This window comes from Brienomyrus brachyistius, chromosome 6, assembly GCF_023856365.1.
Source record: "Brienomyrus brachyistius isolate T26 chromosome 6, BBRACH_0.4, whole genome shotgun sequence".
Lineage (NCBI taxonomy): Eukaryota > Metazoa > Chordata > Actinopteri > Osteoglossiformes > Mormyridae > Brienomyrus > Brienomyrus brachyistius.
Genome location: NC_064538.1, coordinates 7579756 through 7597235, shown reverse-complemented (window position 1 = coordinate 7597235; position 17480 = coordinate 7579756). Strand labels below are relative to the sequence as shown.

The 17480-nt window shown below is 41.2% G+C and overlaps 1 pseudogene; it reads left to right on the top strand.

Annotated features, from left to right (window-relative positions):
* The first annotated feature begins 9601 nt into the window (after window positions 1–9601).
* LOC125745565 (U1 spliceosomal RNA) lies at window positions 9602–9752 on the top strand (annotated as a pseudogene).
* The last annotated feature ends 7728 nt before the right edge of the window (window positions 9753–17480 follow it).

The following is a 17480-nucleotide window of genomic DNA, read 5'->3' as shown; positions in this document are numbered from 1 at the left end:
CTGTAATTGGTTCCTGGCCCCAAAAAATTACACCTAAATATGTTTTCTTTTTTTAGCATTTAAACAGAAAATGAACAGGATAAACAAGAGGAGCATTTTTTTCTTAATGGCTTCCAAAACGATAAAGAATGTACCCCAACACTAACCCTGTCCTGCCCCGATTGTCCGCTCCTTCCGTGTGCCACGCCCCCTCATTAACCTCCTGTGGAATCTCCGTGTGATCAGCTGTTTCTGGTTGTTGTCATTAGTCCTCTGTATTTAGTCCGCGTTTCAGTTTGTTTCCCCATTCTGGTTATTCTAACGTCATTGTGTTGTTCTGCCTGTTCTCACTTTAAACCCTGTGTTTCCCGATCGCTTGAGTCCTGTACCTACTTCCCCGGTCCCGGCTCTGCAGATCGTGACAACCCCAAGCCATGCCTCGACACTGTGCCAACACTAAACTATCCCATGCGGTCCATTGTTTATTTTTATTATTACTCTGTATTTGTTAATTTCTTCATAAATCGCAAACTTTTAGGCTGTAACATTTGTACAACTGTTGTGTAACTTTTTGGTGAGCAATGGCTACCAAAATGATATACAGTACAGTGTATTACCTGATATTTTCAATAAAAAAAAAGCAACCAAATCACCAACAAACGATGCTCTCACAGCGAATGCGAGGCTGTGACTGAAGCGTTACCCTTTGTTTCCGCTGAGAGACTCATTTCCCCGCGCGTACAGGTTATCTTAGGTCGGCGTTCACGGTTCGGCTTCTGAGATTCAGATCGAGTTCTAGGTCATTTTTTTTTACTGGTTGGTTCGACTTTTAAGAAATTTCAGTTCTAATGAGTTCGAGAACTGAGGTACCACTGTATACTGGCACCTATGCCATCCAACACGTTCTAATTTTGCTTATTTGTTCATCGAACATTATCCCAAAAGGCGTGCAGCATTTATGTGATGTATGTATTGTAATGGTTTCGCCCTTGAATGGTGTCCCATTCTTGCCCAATCTATTTCTAATTGTGGAGTAATGAATACTGACTTTAGCTGAAGTTAAAGATGGCTGCGGTTCTTTGAATATTTTTTGTGATCTTTTGTTACTTACAAACTTTTGGCAGGCCAGCCACTGGCACGATTCACCACTTTTCCAAGTGATTTCCGTTTGGAGATAATGCTTCTTACTGTGGTTCAGTGAAGTCCCATAGCCTTGTGTCTTTCTAATCCAGATATTTCAACACCTTTTTTCCAAGTTTCTTGAATTTCTTTTGATTGTTACATCCAGCATTCCGGTGGAAACTTCGCTTACTGTAGAGTCGACAGGGCTGGCTGCGATCAAGCCTAGCTGTGTGTGGTCAGCTGACTTTAAATAAAAATCTAATTTGGTTTATTGAGAAATGACTTTGACATGGGTGATGTGGATGTTGATAAATTAAATATTCCTTAAAAAAAATAATTATTTTAAAAATGTGTTGGGTATTTGTAGGTCACTGTTGCCTGACATTACATTTTGCTTGATGATCTGAAACCATTCAGCGTAACAAATATGCAATTATAAAGAAATTCAAAAAGTAGGCAAATAATTTCATCACACTGTACATCATACATACAAAATGGAACATACAAAATGATGAATTATTTATATGTATAGTCTTTTTCTACTAGAGTACTTTCTCCTATAGTCAACATGACCTAAATAAATAAGTGGAACTGCAAACAACCCACTCCCAACAAAACCTGATTTGGACTGGCTCTGCCTAACTTAGATATCATTAAGGTTCTTACGCTCAGAGAGAACTTTTCTTAAGACACACCATACCACTAAAAGGAAATTCCTGAAAATATCCTGGAAAAGTTAGGATAATAGGTGGTTTAAAGCTTTTGGGCTGAGTGGAGAAAATTTCAGTTCTCATAAGTGCTCATCCTGTAAGATTCTCTCCTAAGCCGAGACACAGCATTGTCAGGGAAATCACACACTTCCACAGAACAGCACCTCTTGGTTAAGGTCAGTTTTTATAACTCCACCATGACAGAGGGCAAAAATGGAACAACAAGAAGAAAAATATGCTGAGTTCAAGTTTTCTGGAAAATCACCTGTGTGACTGTAAGCAGTTACATAACAATGTCCTTTGGACAGATGAGTCAAAAGTGGAACTTTATGGCTGACATGTCATATTTTGGGGGGGCTTTGCTATATCAGGACTTTGGTAACTTCAATGATGCAACGATGAAATGCTCCTGCGCCAGACGATCGCAGCGGGAAATGTCAAGTCATCCACTTGTGAGTTGAATCCGAAGTCTACCTGGATAGTGCAGTAACATGCACGCAGAAAATATTCTGAAATGCATGAGTGAATACACAGCAGAATGAGTAAAGACAGGAAGATTAGCATTTTGGATTGGAGTAAATCCAACCTAAGCTCCATGGAAATGATGTGCCAAGACGTAAAAATTCGAAATAATGCTAATTACTTAGTTGATATTAAACCTACAAATGATTAGAAATTGTTCTGCATAGAGAGACTGGTCAAAATCGACAGTGTTCTGAGAGACTGACTGATAACTAATGGAAGACTCTTCTGTTAAAAGTGACTGGTTACAGAATGCCATGAATTCACTTTTTATGCAGGTGCACAGACCATTGCAGATCTATATCAATTGTATATATAATAATGTATCAAGATTTTTTTTCAATATTCAATTTCCGGCTCATATCTCATTAGATTCACTGCCGAGAATGTGAGCGGGGCAAGTCCTTCTTCACATTATTGTGTATTTATTGTGTATTTACCACGCAGCTGGAGGTTTCTGAGCTTCACTTATGTTCTGATGCTTGCTGGACGGATTTCTGCTTTCACTTATCAGCCTCTGTGAAAGCTCAGTTGTCCCTGATTCTTCTCGGCTCACCTGAACTTTAAGTTATAAAGGAAGTGAACGCTGAATGTTTCAGCGCATGAACTGGACGGTATGAGGACAAATTCTTGGGAACTGAGGATTCCACAGCTGATGACGGCAAGGCAGAGCCATTTAAGAGGAAAGTCTGAGACAAATCATGTTTGCCGAGTTCATTGTTCATTGAAAGCCAGTTGAGATTGATTGAGTGGATTCTGTTAGGGGATGGGGGCAGCATGGTGGTGCAGTGGTTAGCACTGTTGCCTCACACCGAGGTTCAAGTTTCCACCTGGGTCACATGTGTGTGGAGTTTGCATGTTCTCCCCATGTCGTTGTGGGGTTTCATCCGGGTACTCCGGTTTCCCCCCACAGTCCAAAAACATGCTGAGGCTAATTGGAGTTGCTAAATTGCCCGTAGGAGTACATGTGTGAGTGAATGGTGTGTGAGTGTGCCCTGCAATGGGCTGGCCCCCCATCCTGGGTTGTTCCCTGCCTCGTGCCCGTTGCTTCCAGGATAGGCTCCAGACCCCCCCACGACCCAGTAGGATAAGCAGTTTGGAAAATGGATGGATGGATGTTAGGGGATGCCAAATAATGGTTAGCTGGTTTCTCGGTTAGTTGTGGTTTAATATTCCATCCTATCAAGTATAAATTTCAACTGGGTATAATTATTTGTATTATCATGGTTGTTGCTATAGACAACGTCATTGTTGATGTTGCACGCCCTGCAATAGACCAGCATCCCACCCAGTGTGCTCCCTTGCCCTGTGCACTGTACTTCCTGGGACGCACCCTGGGACTGTATTGGACTGCAGTATATCGCAGTAGTCTTAAATTTGCTTTTTAAAAATAATCTATGGAAATTGTCCTCTAAAAGCTAACTCTAAATATGTAAAAAGCTTCTGAAACATCTTGTTTGATGGCTGCCAGCCCCATTCACTCCAGATCTCAACAACAACTGTCCTAATAAGGATAAAATTTGCACTTGATGGGATGGAATTGGAAACCACAACTAACCAGCTAAAGCAGAATTTTTCACTGACAAAATGCCAAAAGAATGGCAATGTTAACAGGCCTACAATATTCCAGTTATCAATGGGATTTTTAATGCCTGAACAAAGGTTGTGCATCCTTTGAATTGTCAAACCAAAAATGGCACAAAAGGGGCCGTCGAAATGAACACTGCCATGCACATTTTACATTTTACTGACAACACAACCACAGACTAATGCTATATATATGTTTAAAGGTTTAAGAATTGCAAATTTCAAGCAGTATAATAATTTATAACAGGAACTTGGCCGTCATGTTAGTAAAAGTGAACTCTGTACATCATAACTAGCAGTGGCTTAAAAGTATCCTTCAGTGCTGTGTGTGACTAAAGCTCAGGCTAAAGGGCCAGTGATGAAATTCCTGCGTCAGTCTGCAAGAAGGTCCAAGTGAAATGCTGAGGCACGAGCAACAATAATCTATCAACGGATGTCTCATAAGCTGAAGTCGTAACTTTTCCAGTAAAATTTCCAGCATTAAAATTCTATTCCAATAATGTAACAATTCCATTTTTCATTAAATCACAAATCTCTGTCAGCCCAAAAAGGTATGTTTGCAATATTTATTTTACAATCCACTGCTTGTGTGAAATATGAGAAGAGCAACCATATGCAACAATTCTTTATGGGCCATGGAATACATTTGGTCTTAATCCTAATGGGTTGGTTTATGAAGCTGGAGCTGGCTGCTGGGAGGAGGGAATCAGATGTAAAAAGGAGGAGGGTTCGGAGTCTGTGTGCAGGTCAGATTTCAGCAGAGACCCTCCACGTTCATATTAATAGCTCATATGAAAATGGTTAAATGAGCCTCTTATATTTGGCTGTAATGAATACAACAAAATAACGAATATATACTATACACACATATATCCATCCATCCATCCATCCATCCATCCATTTTCCAAACTGCTTATCCTACTGGGTCGCAGGCAGGTCCAGACCCTATCCCGGAAGCTACGGGCACGAGGCGGGGAACAACATTTTTTGCAATCAAAAAAGCATCTTGTAAGTCTTGTATTTGTGCTGATTACTTATGGTTAAGATTAGGGACGGGTAGAGGTTAAGGGTGTCATGATTGGGATTAGGGTTCTTCCATAGAAATGAATGGACGTGGATATAGATATATATAGATATATATAGATATAGATATATACGTACATTATTGCCTATTGCCAAAAGTATTGGGACACCCTTCCAAATCATTGAATTCAGGTGTTCCAATCCCTTCCATAGCCACATGTGTATAAGATCAAGCACCTAGGCATGCAGACTGCTTCTACAAATATTTGCAAAAGAATGGGTCATTCTCAGGGGCTCAGTGAATTCAAGCATGGTACTCTGATAGGATGCCACCTGTGAAATAAGTCCATTCGTGAAATTTCCTCACTACTAAATATTCCACGGTCAACTGTTAATGGTTTTAGAACAAAGTGGAAGTAATTGGGAACAACAGCAACTCAGCCATGAAGTGGTAGGTCACGTAAAATCACAGAGCTGGGACAACGCATGCTGAGGCGCACAGCATGCAGAAGTCGCCAACTGTCTACAGAGTCAATAGCGGGATCAGTTTGGGGATGTCCCCCTCTTGTTTGAACATTACTGCATACCAGTGCACAAAGCGAGGTCCATGAGGACCATGAGGAGCAAGTCTGGTGTGGAGGAACTTGACTGACCTGCACAGAGCCCTGACCTTAACCCAATAGAACACCTTTGGGATGAATTAGAGCAGAGACTGCGAGCCAGACCTTCTTGTCCAACATCAGTGCCTGACCTCAGAAATACTCTCCTGGAATAATGGTCAAAAATCCCCATTAACACACTCTTAAACCTTGTGGACAGCCTTCCCAGAAGAGTTGAAAGTGTTATAGCTGCAAAGGGTGGGCCAACTCCATATTAAAGATTATGAATTAAGAATGGGATGGCATTGAAGTTCACGTGTGGGTAAAGGCAAGTGTCTCAATACTTTTGGCAATATAATGTATATGTATGTATGAAATCAAAATGTATAATAATGTTAGTATGTAATAACAGCATCATATGTGCTGTGAAACCGGGACGAGGAACAGGTGAGGTGGCAAAGCAAGAGGGGTTTTATATGGAGTCAAGACGACAACAGCTAGAAATGAGCAGGATGTCAGGGGATCAAAATGGGAGGGAGGCTGGGCACAGACAATACAAGGCTACAATGTCAACGTCAGGACTGGGGAGCACAGGACTGTTAAGCGCTTTTAAAAAGTACTAACGAGGTAGCAAACAAGAGGCAGCTAGAGTGATTTACACAAGAGCAGGAATGACAGGTAAGACAAACGTTGCTCTGGAGTGTTAACAGGCGTAACTTGTTAGAACCGCAATACGGAGAAAAAGGGCAGGTAGACAGGGCATTACAATTTGGAGTGCTATGCATATACATTTATACAGTATATACAAGTATATTATACAGTACATTCTCATGTTTACTGTATTTGGGAATGCAATTTAATTAGGCACAATATCGCACTATGCTGTCAGTACATTCAAATAGAATAGAATTTCAAAGACAAAAACACTGAGATCAAAAACAGAGCTGCATATTAAAGGGAGGATATAGCATCATGAATATGTCACAGAGCATACAGCAGAGGCTTGTATATGGGTGCTTGACAGAGGGGTGGGGCGTAGCATTGCCAGGCAATAGTATACCCAGCGGTATAGCTCAGCATAGCATGTGTGCTACCTGTTGTATTGAAACAGGTGCAAATTATGTAATACAGTAGCCTGGGGCTTAGCAGGACTATAATTAATACCTACATTCATTGCAGGCCTGTTACAGTAAACAATCTGGTTGTGCAGCAATCAACAGACAAGGTGTGACAGAAATAGATCTACAGCAGCGCTGCAGTGAGAAGCTAGGGGTTAACAGCAAGCTAACCCAAACTCACCCAAAGACCAAAAGAAGAGCTCAAGGGAGAACATAAGGGTGAGGGAGCACATGTCCTTTGCATATGACAGTGGGAACTCTAGGACAAGTTACACACAGTCTGTGCATCCCAGGCCTCATGCTGTACTTTTGTAATTAAAGCATTCAAACTCCACTTGACGTCTGTGCAGACAAAAAGAGAATCTGTTTGTTCCGCTGTCTCTGCTTTATTTATTTAATTACTTGCTCTATTCCTGTGTTGTCTTTTCTTCCACCCGAGGGCCTTTTTCCCAGCCTGTTGAGAGGCATAACCTAGACACCAGGATATAAGCAACTTTATGAAAGTACTTCAGTCTGATAAAGTAACAGCCATATAAAACGGTGGCCCTTGAGGAAGGGAATATGTTAAATGAAGATTTAAGACAGCTGCAGCAGGGAGTGAGCAAAGACATCAAAAAGCAGATGCGCATGATCATTAAATTGTTAATTTAACACATCTATGCTGTAAAGGGAGGGGGACACAACGAATCTACGAGCAGATCTTCCAGACAGCCATAATTAACTCTCCTCAGGCAGTGAATTAAAAGGCATATATTTAAAACAAATAGCTTACTCGCTAGTTCTTGGTGAGTTCAGGTCATCTTAGTTCTCTGTTTCGTCTTGCTTGAAAGGAGGGGAATCATAAAAAAGGCTTGTTAGCAAAATCTGGCAGAAATAAAAAAAAACATGCTAATTATGTTGCAAAAAATAATTATGGGAACTAAGTAGGGGACAACTTTTAATGGCAGAACAAAATGTTCTGCAGCGGAGAGGGTTCCAAAATCCTGATGGGGGCATGAAACGTGAATTTTAACTAGAGCTAGACAAAACAAAAATGAACTGAACAAAGTTGAAATTATAATGTGAATGTGGCCTTCATCAAGGGATGGGATCAAGCGTGTAGATTTGTTTTCGGCATCGGTAGGGATCAAATCAGTTCCGACTCCCTCCCCCAGAAATACAGATGGTTCTTCCACAATATGAGAACGGAGATGTTCCTAGCATCCATACCCAAATTTATGCCCTTGACTGGGAAACCTACACCCATACAGAGAACCAGCATCCTGCTAAATTTAAAGTTAGCTTATAGTCAGCACAAATGTTCTCTGTCCTCTCCTCAAGTGAAATAACGATGAGCAGCAAAGAGGTCAAGTGGGAATAAAACTGGCAGATTCAGTAGCCCTTATGGACCAGGCTGTCATCCCTACTTTAGTAGTCAAACAAACATTTCTGTTTCTCACACACCAGCTGGAGTAGAAGCTACACTGTAAAATGCAAAACTGATGTTTAAAAATTGAGAATTTAAATGCTTATGCTTTTTAATGACTTAAAAAAATGTAAAAATAAATAAAAAGACGTAAAATGAACGTTTAGAATTACGTGCTTATGCACGGAAATATTGTTGTCCTTCAAAGGCGCGGCGGTCACTGCTTGACTTCCTGTCCGCTATGCAGATTTCGGATATCGACTTCCTTAGAGCTACTGTCCTTCTCTCAGTTTATGGGGAAGGATCACTGTTCCTCCGTTGCCTCAAACTGCGACACAGAGGTGGGAGCAGGAAGCTCTGGAGCACTGGAAACGTCATATTGCAGCGTTAACATGCAATCTTTAAGAGCAGTACTATAATTATGAGTGTATGGTATTCCTCAGTATTATGAATACTTCTCTTGTGGTTTCACAGAGCAGTAACAAAGTACAGACTGTTAGCTAGAAAGTGTTGAGCACAAAGCTCTAGTAAACAAACAAGATAGAATGACCCTTAACATCCCTATTATTATTTTTTATGATTTCCGCCTTGGATCTATATTGAGACAATACACTCATTTCCACGGCAGACTTTTTACGAACCATTTGTTGTGTTTTATTTGTCTGCTACTTTCAAATTATGTGTAAAGTAGAATTTCCCATGGATTTAACCTCACAAACACTGCTGACATATTTGGTTAAACAAGGCATTTTTAGCCATCCTTTCAATGCTAATTAGTCAACAGTCAAATGAGCTTTATTCTTGTTTCTGAGGTGCTGTTTTAATTCACACCTATTTATGAAAACTGAATTCTGCATCAGATTTACACATTAAATGCTAGCTTCTGCTTTCATTCCGATAAAATGCAACAGGACCCATAGCTACTCCTCAGACTATGGTTAGTGAAAAATGAGTGATGCTTTAAACAGACAATGGTTTTATGGCTGAATGCTCTAACTGTTTGAAACCATTTGAATATTTGCAGTTATTTAGCAGGCACAGTGATCCAAAGCGAGGAAAGCTTGTGGTCAGTGAGCGGGGACAGCCAACATCTGGATCCCCTGGAATTAAGGGCCCAACAGTGATATTGGTTGTTCCAGCCGTGGGATTGAAACCTATGATCTTCAAGACATGGTCACAGAGTCTCAAACCACAGAGTCACCCTGGGCTGAAATGTAAATGCAAAAGCTTCCCCTAAATGCTGTGTGTGGCTCAGCGGGCTGAGCCTCTGTGCCTGTGATCAGAAACTTACTGGCTTGAGCCTGGCTTTTGCGAAAATAGTCACATGTCTGTAAGCTCTTGAGCAAGGCCCTTAACCCCCAGCTCCGAGTTTTCTACTGCAGGTGGCTGCCCTTCATCGGCAAGCTTGTTCTCACCTATATGTTTGTCAAGATGGGGAAGGTAACAGCAGAATTTCGTCAGTAAAGTATCATAAAAACCAGGTACCCCTATGAGTTTACAATGGTATCCACATAATGAAGGTGCATTTATATAATGATACTTAACCGACGGGAAAAAGGTACAAAGGTCATGAAGGTGATTCACCCATGGTGAGTCCATGGCTGTGCTGATCCCTGCGAATTCCCCAAATGTGGGAATCTCGACTGCATAATGCCTGAAAGTGGGGGTCTCTTTCCATACTCTCCACTTTTGTGGATTTGTGTTCTTCCTTTTTCTGTTTTTGTTGAGGGTGGGGGGCAGTGTATGGCTCAGTGGACTAAACCTTGGTACTTTTGACTGGGAGGTCACCAGTTTGAACCCACCTTCAGCAGAATAGCCAGGCCAGGGTCTGGGGGCCCTAGAGCAACTCACAGGCACCACTGCGCTTTGCTTACTCTCACCCACATGTATGTCTGTGTGTCATGGAGAGCAGGGTGGGTTAGGCAAAAAGCAAATTCCCCCACAGGGTCAATAAAGTATGATTATTATAAAAGACAACAGCTTCTCTATTACTTTGCATGAAGACAAATAGTTATACAACAGTTAATTATATAATATGTGGTACATTAGAATCAATTGTTTCACTCTTGAACTGATCAGATAATGAGTTAATCTTATTTTATAAGCACTTATTAAGTATGATGTGGCAATAAGCTATAATCGTGGAGTGAAGGCCTCTATCTGTCTTATATAATTTCTCAAGAATTGATTGCAAAACATGAGATTTGTGCTTAAAGGCGTTCCACTCAAGAACACTTAATTTGTTCTGCTTCAGTTTTATTATTCTTTTTGATGCTTGAATTGCTATACGGAATTATTTTAAAGGAGGCAATATAATTCGTAAGCTCATTCAAACAAAGGATGCTCATGACTATTAGGAGAATTAACATTAGCATGGCCACTGAGCAGCTTGTGAGAGTGGCTTGGATTGTGGTTTGAGCTGTGGCCGGAATTGCCCGCTGTGTGCCCGAAATCAACAGGTCCGTGAAGAAGGAGGGCCTTGGGAATGCGACACACTAAAAGCATCAGACGAAACCACATTCCACAAACAGAAAGCTTATTTTTAGCTTCCATAAGTACATGTACGACACAGCAGCCTCTGTCACACCACAGAAGTGGCGAAGCACAAAACTGCATGGCCATACTTACAGTATCTTTACTTAAAGGAGAAAATATCTGCTTTGCTGAAGCGCTACACTCATGTTTTCAAACACGGTAATATCTAGATGCTTAGAGGCATATTTCCTTACGAGGGCAATAGAAAGGTGTGTATTTAAATTCCAGTGGATTGGCTTGGCTGCTCATTCTTGGTGAATTCATGGCATTTTTAAGAGCTTTGCTATTTCCCAAGGTTCAATGCTTGAGAAGCGTCTGGCTGCAGAAGACTGGGTGACCTGCACTAGGAGGTTCTCCACCGTGGGGCCGGAAATCACATGATCTCCACATCTAGACCATACATGACGCTGCTGATTAGAACGGAGCAATTGCTGTTTGCATCTTGTTTCCATTAAAATCACAAAGTTGGACATTTACTCATAACACCTTAAGCCACAGAAAGGTGAGAATTTCACACCAAAATAGCAAATTTAAAATAGACTATTAACATCTGTTCCCATAGACTAGAGATTTATGTCCTTTCCTGATATGCCAGTGAAAAATAAAATATATATTTTAAGAGACAATGAAACTAATTGTCATATCCAGGTCATGTGATTTCAAGCCTCCTAGTGGAGGTACCATCTCCTTCCCTAAAGTTTGCGTAAGGTCATGTCCGGGCCAGATGTGGAGGTCATGTGATTTCCGGCCCCACAGTGGAGGTCCCCTTAGTAGCGGTCGCCCTGTGTTCTGCAGCCATATCTTCTTGGAGTAAGATGGCACTCCTTTCGGTTTTCCCTGCAGTGCAGCAGTTATACTCTAACCGTTCAGCCTTTAGATTCGGTTTGTGGGTCGAGTCCAATGCAACAATGTGGAAAGCAGAATCATAGCAGAAAGACATTGGAAGCCCTCACGATTTCTAAACAGCTCCCATTATTTACCTAAATCCAAGGCTTTTCTAGTGAATGTAAGGCATCAGACAGTTTTATTGTCCACTTACATTTATGATATTTGCAGATAAAGAGAAATATGTTTCCTCACGTGTTTTAGGTAAATCAGGTTATTCATTCCTGTGCGGCGTGGCAAACGGACAAGTGTACAGAGGGAATGGGATGCGCGCAGCATCAAACCGTGTCGCTCCAAGGCTTCAAAGCGCCGAGCGTTCTCGTTATCGAGCATGTTTTCTACTGGTGCCATTCATGGCGATCTACCCAACGGTGGGTGATTAGCGAGCATGTTGTAGTCTCTAATGCTCATACGTGTCACTAATAAAAGCCAACCAACGGCTGAAGATGTGAGGAAACGCAGGAGGAAAACTTTGATGTCGGTGGGGCTTTGAAGCTCGTACCCTTGTGATGTGCTTTAAATGTTTCTGTACCTTTACAGTTTTCCACTCCTGGTCCCTTTTCCCTCCCTGGCTTATTGCCGCCATTTAGTTTGTTTGGAAGAAATGAATATTTTATGAGAGCTGCAGTCTCAGAATTAACTCACAACCACCGAATGTCGCTGTCATTAGATAAGCTGATGTGGGGAATGTGCCCCACCCCTTTGGATGAATTTAGTTTTTCAATCAATGCGGTTTCATAAAGCAGACTTCTTAAATTAATTGTAGGAGTAAATTCTTTCACTCCTGCTACAACTTTTCATTTATTGCTGGTATGAAACATGGTTTTAGGGGAAGAGAAAGCCTGTAAGCAAGACAAAATGCTGCAAAGTTGTTCACGCTGGAGTTCAGGCAGAAGAATGGAATTTTTTTCCTGGTAGGAGACTATGGAAATATGAACCTGTACTTTTGACAGGCTGGTGAAATTATACCATGTGACATGACTATGTACCACTGGACTGACTATGACATGGCCATTGCACTGAATGTGATATAAACCACCTGATCTTTGGACACAGAAATAATGAACCGTTATTGTCACTGCTGTGATGGAAACCAAGGACTGCGGACGATGTCCCACAAAAGGCACTTGGCAGCAGAATTGTCTCATCGCTGACTGCCATGCTCCGAGTGCCTAGATGTGGAGTTTCACTCATTCCCATGTGAAGGTCATGCCATATAATTAGAGTTTGTTATCTTGTTGTATTAAATATTTATGGGCTATTGGCTGAAGATGTCTCGGAAGCAGCCTGGCTGTAGAATGCAGCCTGGAAACAATGCCCATCCCCCTCCCGTGTTTTTATACAGAGGCTAACGTGTTACGGCAGTCGTGGTGACCCCCTCATCAACCCGCCGTCATTAAAGACCCACAAAGCCCGTCCTGGCTAAATATAGACTGAGCACAGCGTTAATCTCATTTGAAAACACGCCTTATCCATCCTTCAGCCTCACCTGGGCGTTTTTTATTTTTTGATTTTCTTTCGAGCATTGTGCGATGTGAAAAGCCCGTGTGCCGTGCCACAAAGCTGCAATTAACCTCAACGGTAAAGAAGTGCAACCTCGTAAATACAAACGGACCATTTCAGACTACAAATTAGCATCACCTCCCACGTTTTTATTTTTTCCAAATATTTAAGTGTTTTGTGTCAACGAAAAAGGTACAATGACATCAAGCCGGCCCTCTATTGGGTAGCGATACCTGGGAGACCGATAATACTACAGCGAAAGCAATATAAACAGGAGAAAATTAAGATCACATACAATCATTAGCACACACAGTAAGATGTACCTTCCTAATAATGAAAAAGCATTTCTGTACTAACATCATTATAATAAAATATTTTCCTGCCTCATTTCTACTTTGGAAAATACATTTATGGAACGATTTAATCACATATAAAATGACTGAAAAAACAGATGGTCTATAAAGTGGGACTGGAAATGCTTTTTAATGCTGAATGAGGGGTAAGCCTGGGATTTATACAAATACAATATGACAGACTAACGGTAATGATAAAATGCATAGGGATTAGACCGGGAATATTATAAAAGAAATGTCTAGGGTTTTAAGTCTACGGCATTGCAGTTAAATTAAATAAGAGGTGTTGTGCGATTTTGGGGGATTCGGTGCAGTTTCAGATAAAGTAGACCTTGTGGGATGTCAGCAACAGAAATTATTCAGAAATCAAATCTAATTCTAATCAGCTAAGCTGTTTAGTGGCACTGATTAACGATAACTTAACTATGCATGTAAGGATGGTACGACCCCACGACAACAGCAATTATAATAACACTGTGAAAATACATTAAATCCAAAAGGCACTGTAATTGACAGCTCAGTTGAATTCACATTCAGTCTGACCAAAAATCATATCATTAACAGGTAAAATGAACTTTCTTAGAAACCTTATTTTTAATGGCCTTATTTTAATGAATCTTAATCGATGTAAAATGGAGTTTACCTGCCTTTGTACTGTATATGCTATTCTTATATTTGTTCTTGGGAATTTGTTCTTATATATATATATATATATATATATCTCAACCTGGGCCTTCACTATATTCTTTTCTTAACAGAGATCCAAGCCTCTCTTTCATTGTAATACCATAGTTGCCCCATCTGACAGATCCACTAAAAGCATCCAAAGTAGCTAATTCAACAGGGAATATTACATGCTTTACATCCAGCCGAGTCTCTAACCAATGCATTTTCTTTGGAATAAGTTGCACATTTATCCATGCATACAAAGTGTATGTAGAAGTGATCACAGGTTTTAATGGAATTCTCTGTAAGTACTGACATTTGAATAATAAGCACTAGTTCTCCATGGGGAGGTGTTCTTAGCCCTTACTTCCACACCCTATGCGCTACTCATCTCCTTCCACCACATACTTTTCATACTTAGACGATACAATACTTACTTGCGAGACTTAACAACAATAGTCCACATTGCCAAGAACAAGACACTCCATCCCGATGACTACCAGAAGAACACCACTTTACGGTAACTCCAGATGAGTCGTATTTGGATTTTAGACAAGGATGTTAAAGAGAAAATTATACACTAAAAGAAATTAAAACAGTTTAACACTTGTGACACCTGAATGAGAGACATTGGAAGATTCCAAGGATGTTTATTACTAAGAGGCATCCATATGTTGCACTCAGAGTCAACAGCAAATCTTTAAATCAAGAGATTTGGTAGATGATCTGATGATGATTAATGGGGAGGCTCTTTGGTGACTATTTGACTCCAGACACTGTGACTATCAGGGTCAGCGCCCGTCTAATCCTTCCCTTCATGTCTTATCCCTATTTGACCAGCAGGTGTCGCTGGCCAGCCTGTCTGGTTACTCCTTGTCTGATACTCCTTGTGTGTTTCCCCTCCTCCCTGGAATTCCATACTGTATACGCATATTTCAATGGGCTGAGTGTGTTATACAGAAGCTGTAGCCCTGCAGTCTTTGGTTCAAAGCCAGCCTCACCTGTTTTGTTTATTGGTTTTTCTGTGTTTCCAAGTTTTTATCTTTTATATTATTTATTTTTCAGGTCCTAGGTTTTCTGTGCTTGTTCTGTTCCTGTTTAATTATCCTTGCGCTTTATTCCCAGTTAATGTTTACTAGTTTTTGGCATTCATAAAGCTCCCTAGTCTCTTTGTTTAATTGTTATTAGTTTCACCTGTTGCCCATTTTCTAGTGCCAGTGCTTGTTGATTGTTCTGTGCTGTTGCTTGTTGTCCTGCACCCTGTGTTGATTGGTTGATTGCTTATGCCTTACACCTCTTCCTTGCTGGTTGCGCTGCTTCCCCTCTTTGTTACTTGTAGTTATTGCTTGTTTTCCCCAATTGCTTTTGACCCCTTGTGGTTTTCTTTCTTTGTGCATTTCCCTGGTCTTCTTTGTTTATTTCAAGAAACCCTCGTTAGTCTCTGAGCCGCAAGTGGATCGTCGCCTCATTCCTTGCCTGCACCACGCGCCGAATCCGTAACGTGTGACATAAAACAGAGTAATAAGGTCACCTTAAGACAGCATACTGTCCACATCCAAATAGAGGGGTCAGGGTACTTATGATAAAATTTGTTCCACTTTTCACTGATAATCTCCCCCTCCCCCCACCCCAGGGCTGGCCCGGCTTTTACCTAACAACTTCATACAAAAGTAAGGCCAGGGACATCATCTATAAAGGCAAATAATTTTTGCTTAATTATTTCTGCAAGCTCTCGTGTTGCCTCCGATATTGATCAGTGCTCTGGAAAAAAGCCTCACTTTGTACTCTGCACTATCATTACCCCAAACACCTTGTCTAACTAGCCCTATGTTATACTTTATTACTGTAGGTATTTCCAGCTGGTACCTGGTAGCACCCACTGTTGCCGCCAGAACCGCATCCAGGGCAGACGGGTTCAGAGCTGCCTTTCTGCGCATCACTACCGTACTCAGCTGTTATTCTTCTACTTGTGGCCTTCTGGTTAGCTTTAAGGAATCTAGCCATTGCCCTCTGACCTCTCTCATCAACAGGGCATTTCAGATCAGTCTTCTTACCTCATCTAACACTTAGCTGAATAGCTAACCCTGTGCACATGCTTTATGTATTCCGGTGCAGCAACATGATTGGCCTACCCAGCCGTAACCTTAACTATAAGTAACCAAACAAAATAAAAGACTTTGGCATTTTTAGTTTTTTTTATTGCTTCACAGATTTTTATAACACTGATTTAGGTTAGGGCTGGGTAGGCGTTAAGGTTGTCATGGTTGGAATTAGGATTTTTCACATAGAAATGAATGGATGGTTCCCACAGAGATATGAATACAAACATGTCTGTGTGTCTGTGGCCCCAGTCTTGTACCCTGTGCTTTCTGGAAGGGACTCTGACAGACATCAGCAGTGTATATTTTCCAGTTACTGCGTTGTGCCCTTAATATAAAAGTATTATTAACCACTGTGGTATTTATTCTTTTGTAAGGCACTTATGAATGTGAAATATCCTGTTAATGGCAACTTTAATGTCTGAAAATGTCTAATGATGAGCATGAACATACTTAATACTGAAGGAGACCATAGTCATAATAATGACAAAAGCCATTTAAAAAGCTGAAATTATTAACCGTGCTTATCACATCTCAATGTGCAATGCAATTCTCTACTAACACTGGTATCCATCTAATAATGTTAAACCTGAGTGTCTAATAATGAAAATGGTAATTGCAATTATAATAACGGCATCACAAATTATATTTATTATCGAAGCTGGGAGCGCTGTGCTAAAACAGGCCTTCCCTCTTATCACAGGAACCAACAGGCCGTCGGGTCACCCAGCAAAATGAAGAGAATATCCCAATCAGGGCCGGCTGTGCTGTTGATGGCAGCACGGCTCTTTAAATTAAACTAATTAAATTAGTAAAAGAAAACAAACAGGCTTGAGATCAGCTAGTCTGCTCCACTCTCTGTGTCTAGAGGTCACACTTCTGTTATGCTAATATCCCCATTATGATATAACTGTGTTTCCCAATCCGGTCCTCAGGGACCCACAGTCGCTCCATGTTTTTGCTCCCTCTGAGCTCCCTACCAGGCAGTCCACATTTTTGCTCCCTCCCAGCTCCTGTGTTAAGAGGGAGCGAAAACGTGTACTGTCTGTGGGTCCCGGTGAACCGGATTGGGGAATGCTGTGTTCAAGGGAATGAAGCAACTGCTAAAATGAGCCGTGCGATTGAGTTTAAATATGTAAAACAGCTTTATTAAAAGGCAAAAGAACACTTTGAAAAAAGCGGCGTGATTCCTGCAGCAGAACATTGCGGTAGCTTATGTTTCGTCTCTCTGTCTTCGTTTGAGCCGTTGTTCGGGACGCCGCCTTGCCTGCCAGTGACTCACCAGCATCCTCCTTTGTGTTGACACTTCACTATTTTATTCTTTATTCCACATCAGGCCGGCACAGTTCCGCGCCTCGGTGCCCCTCACATGCC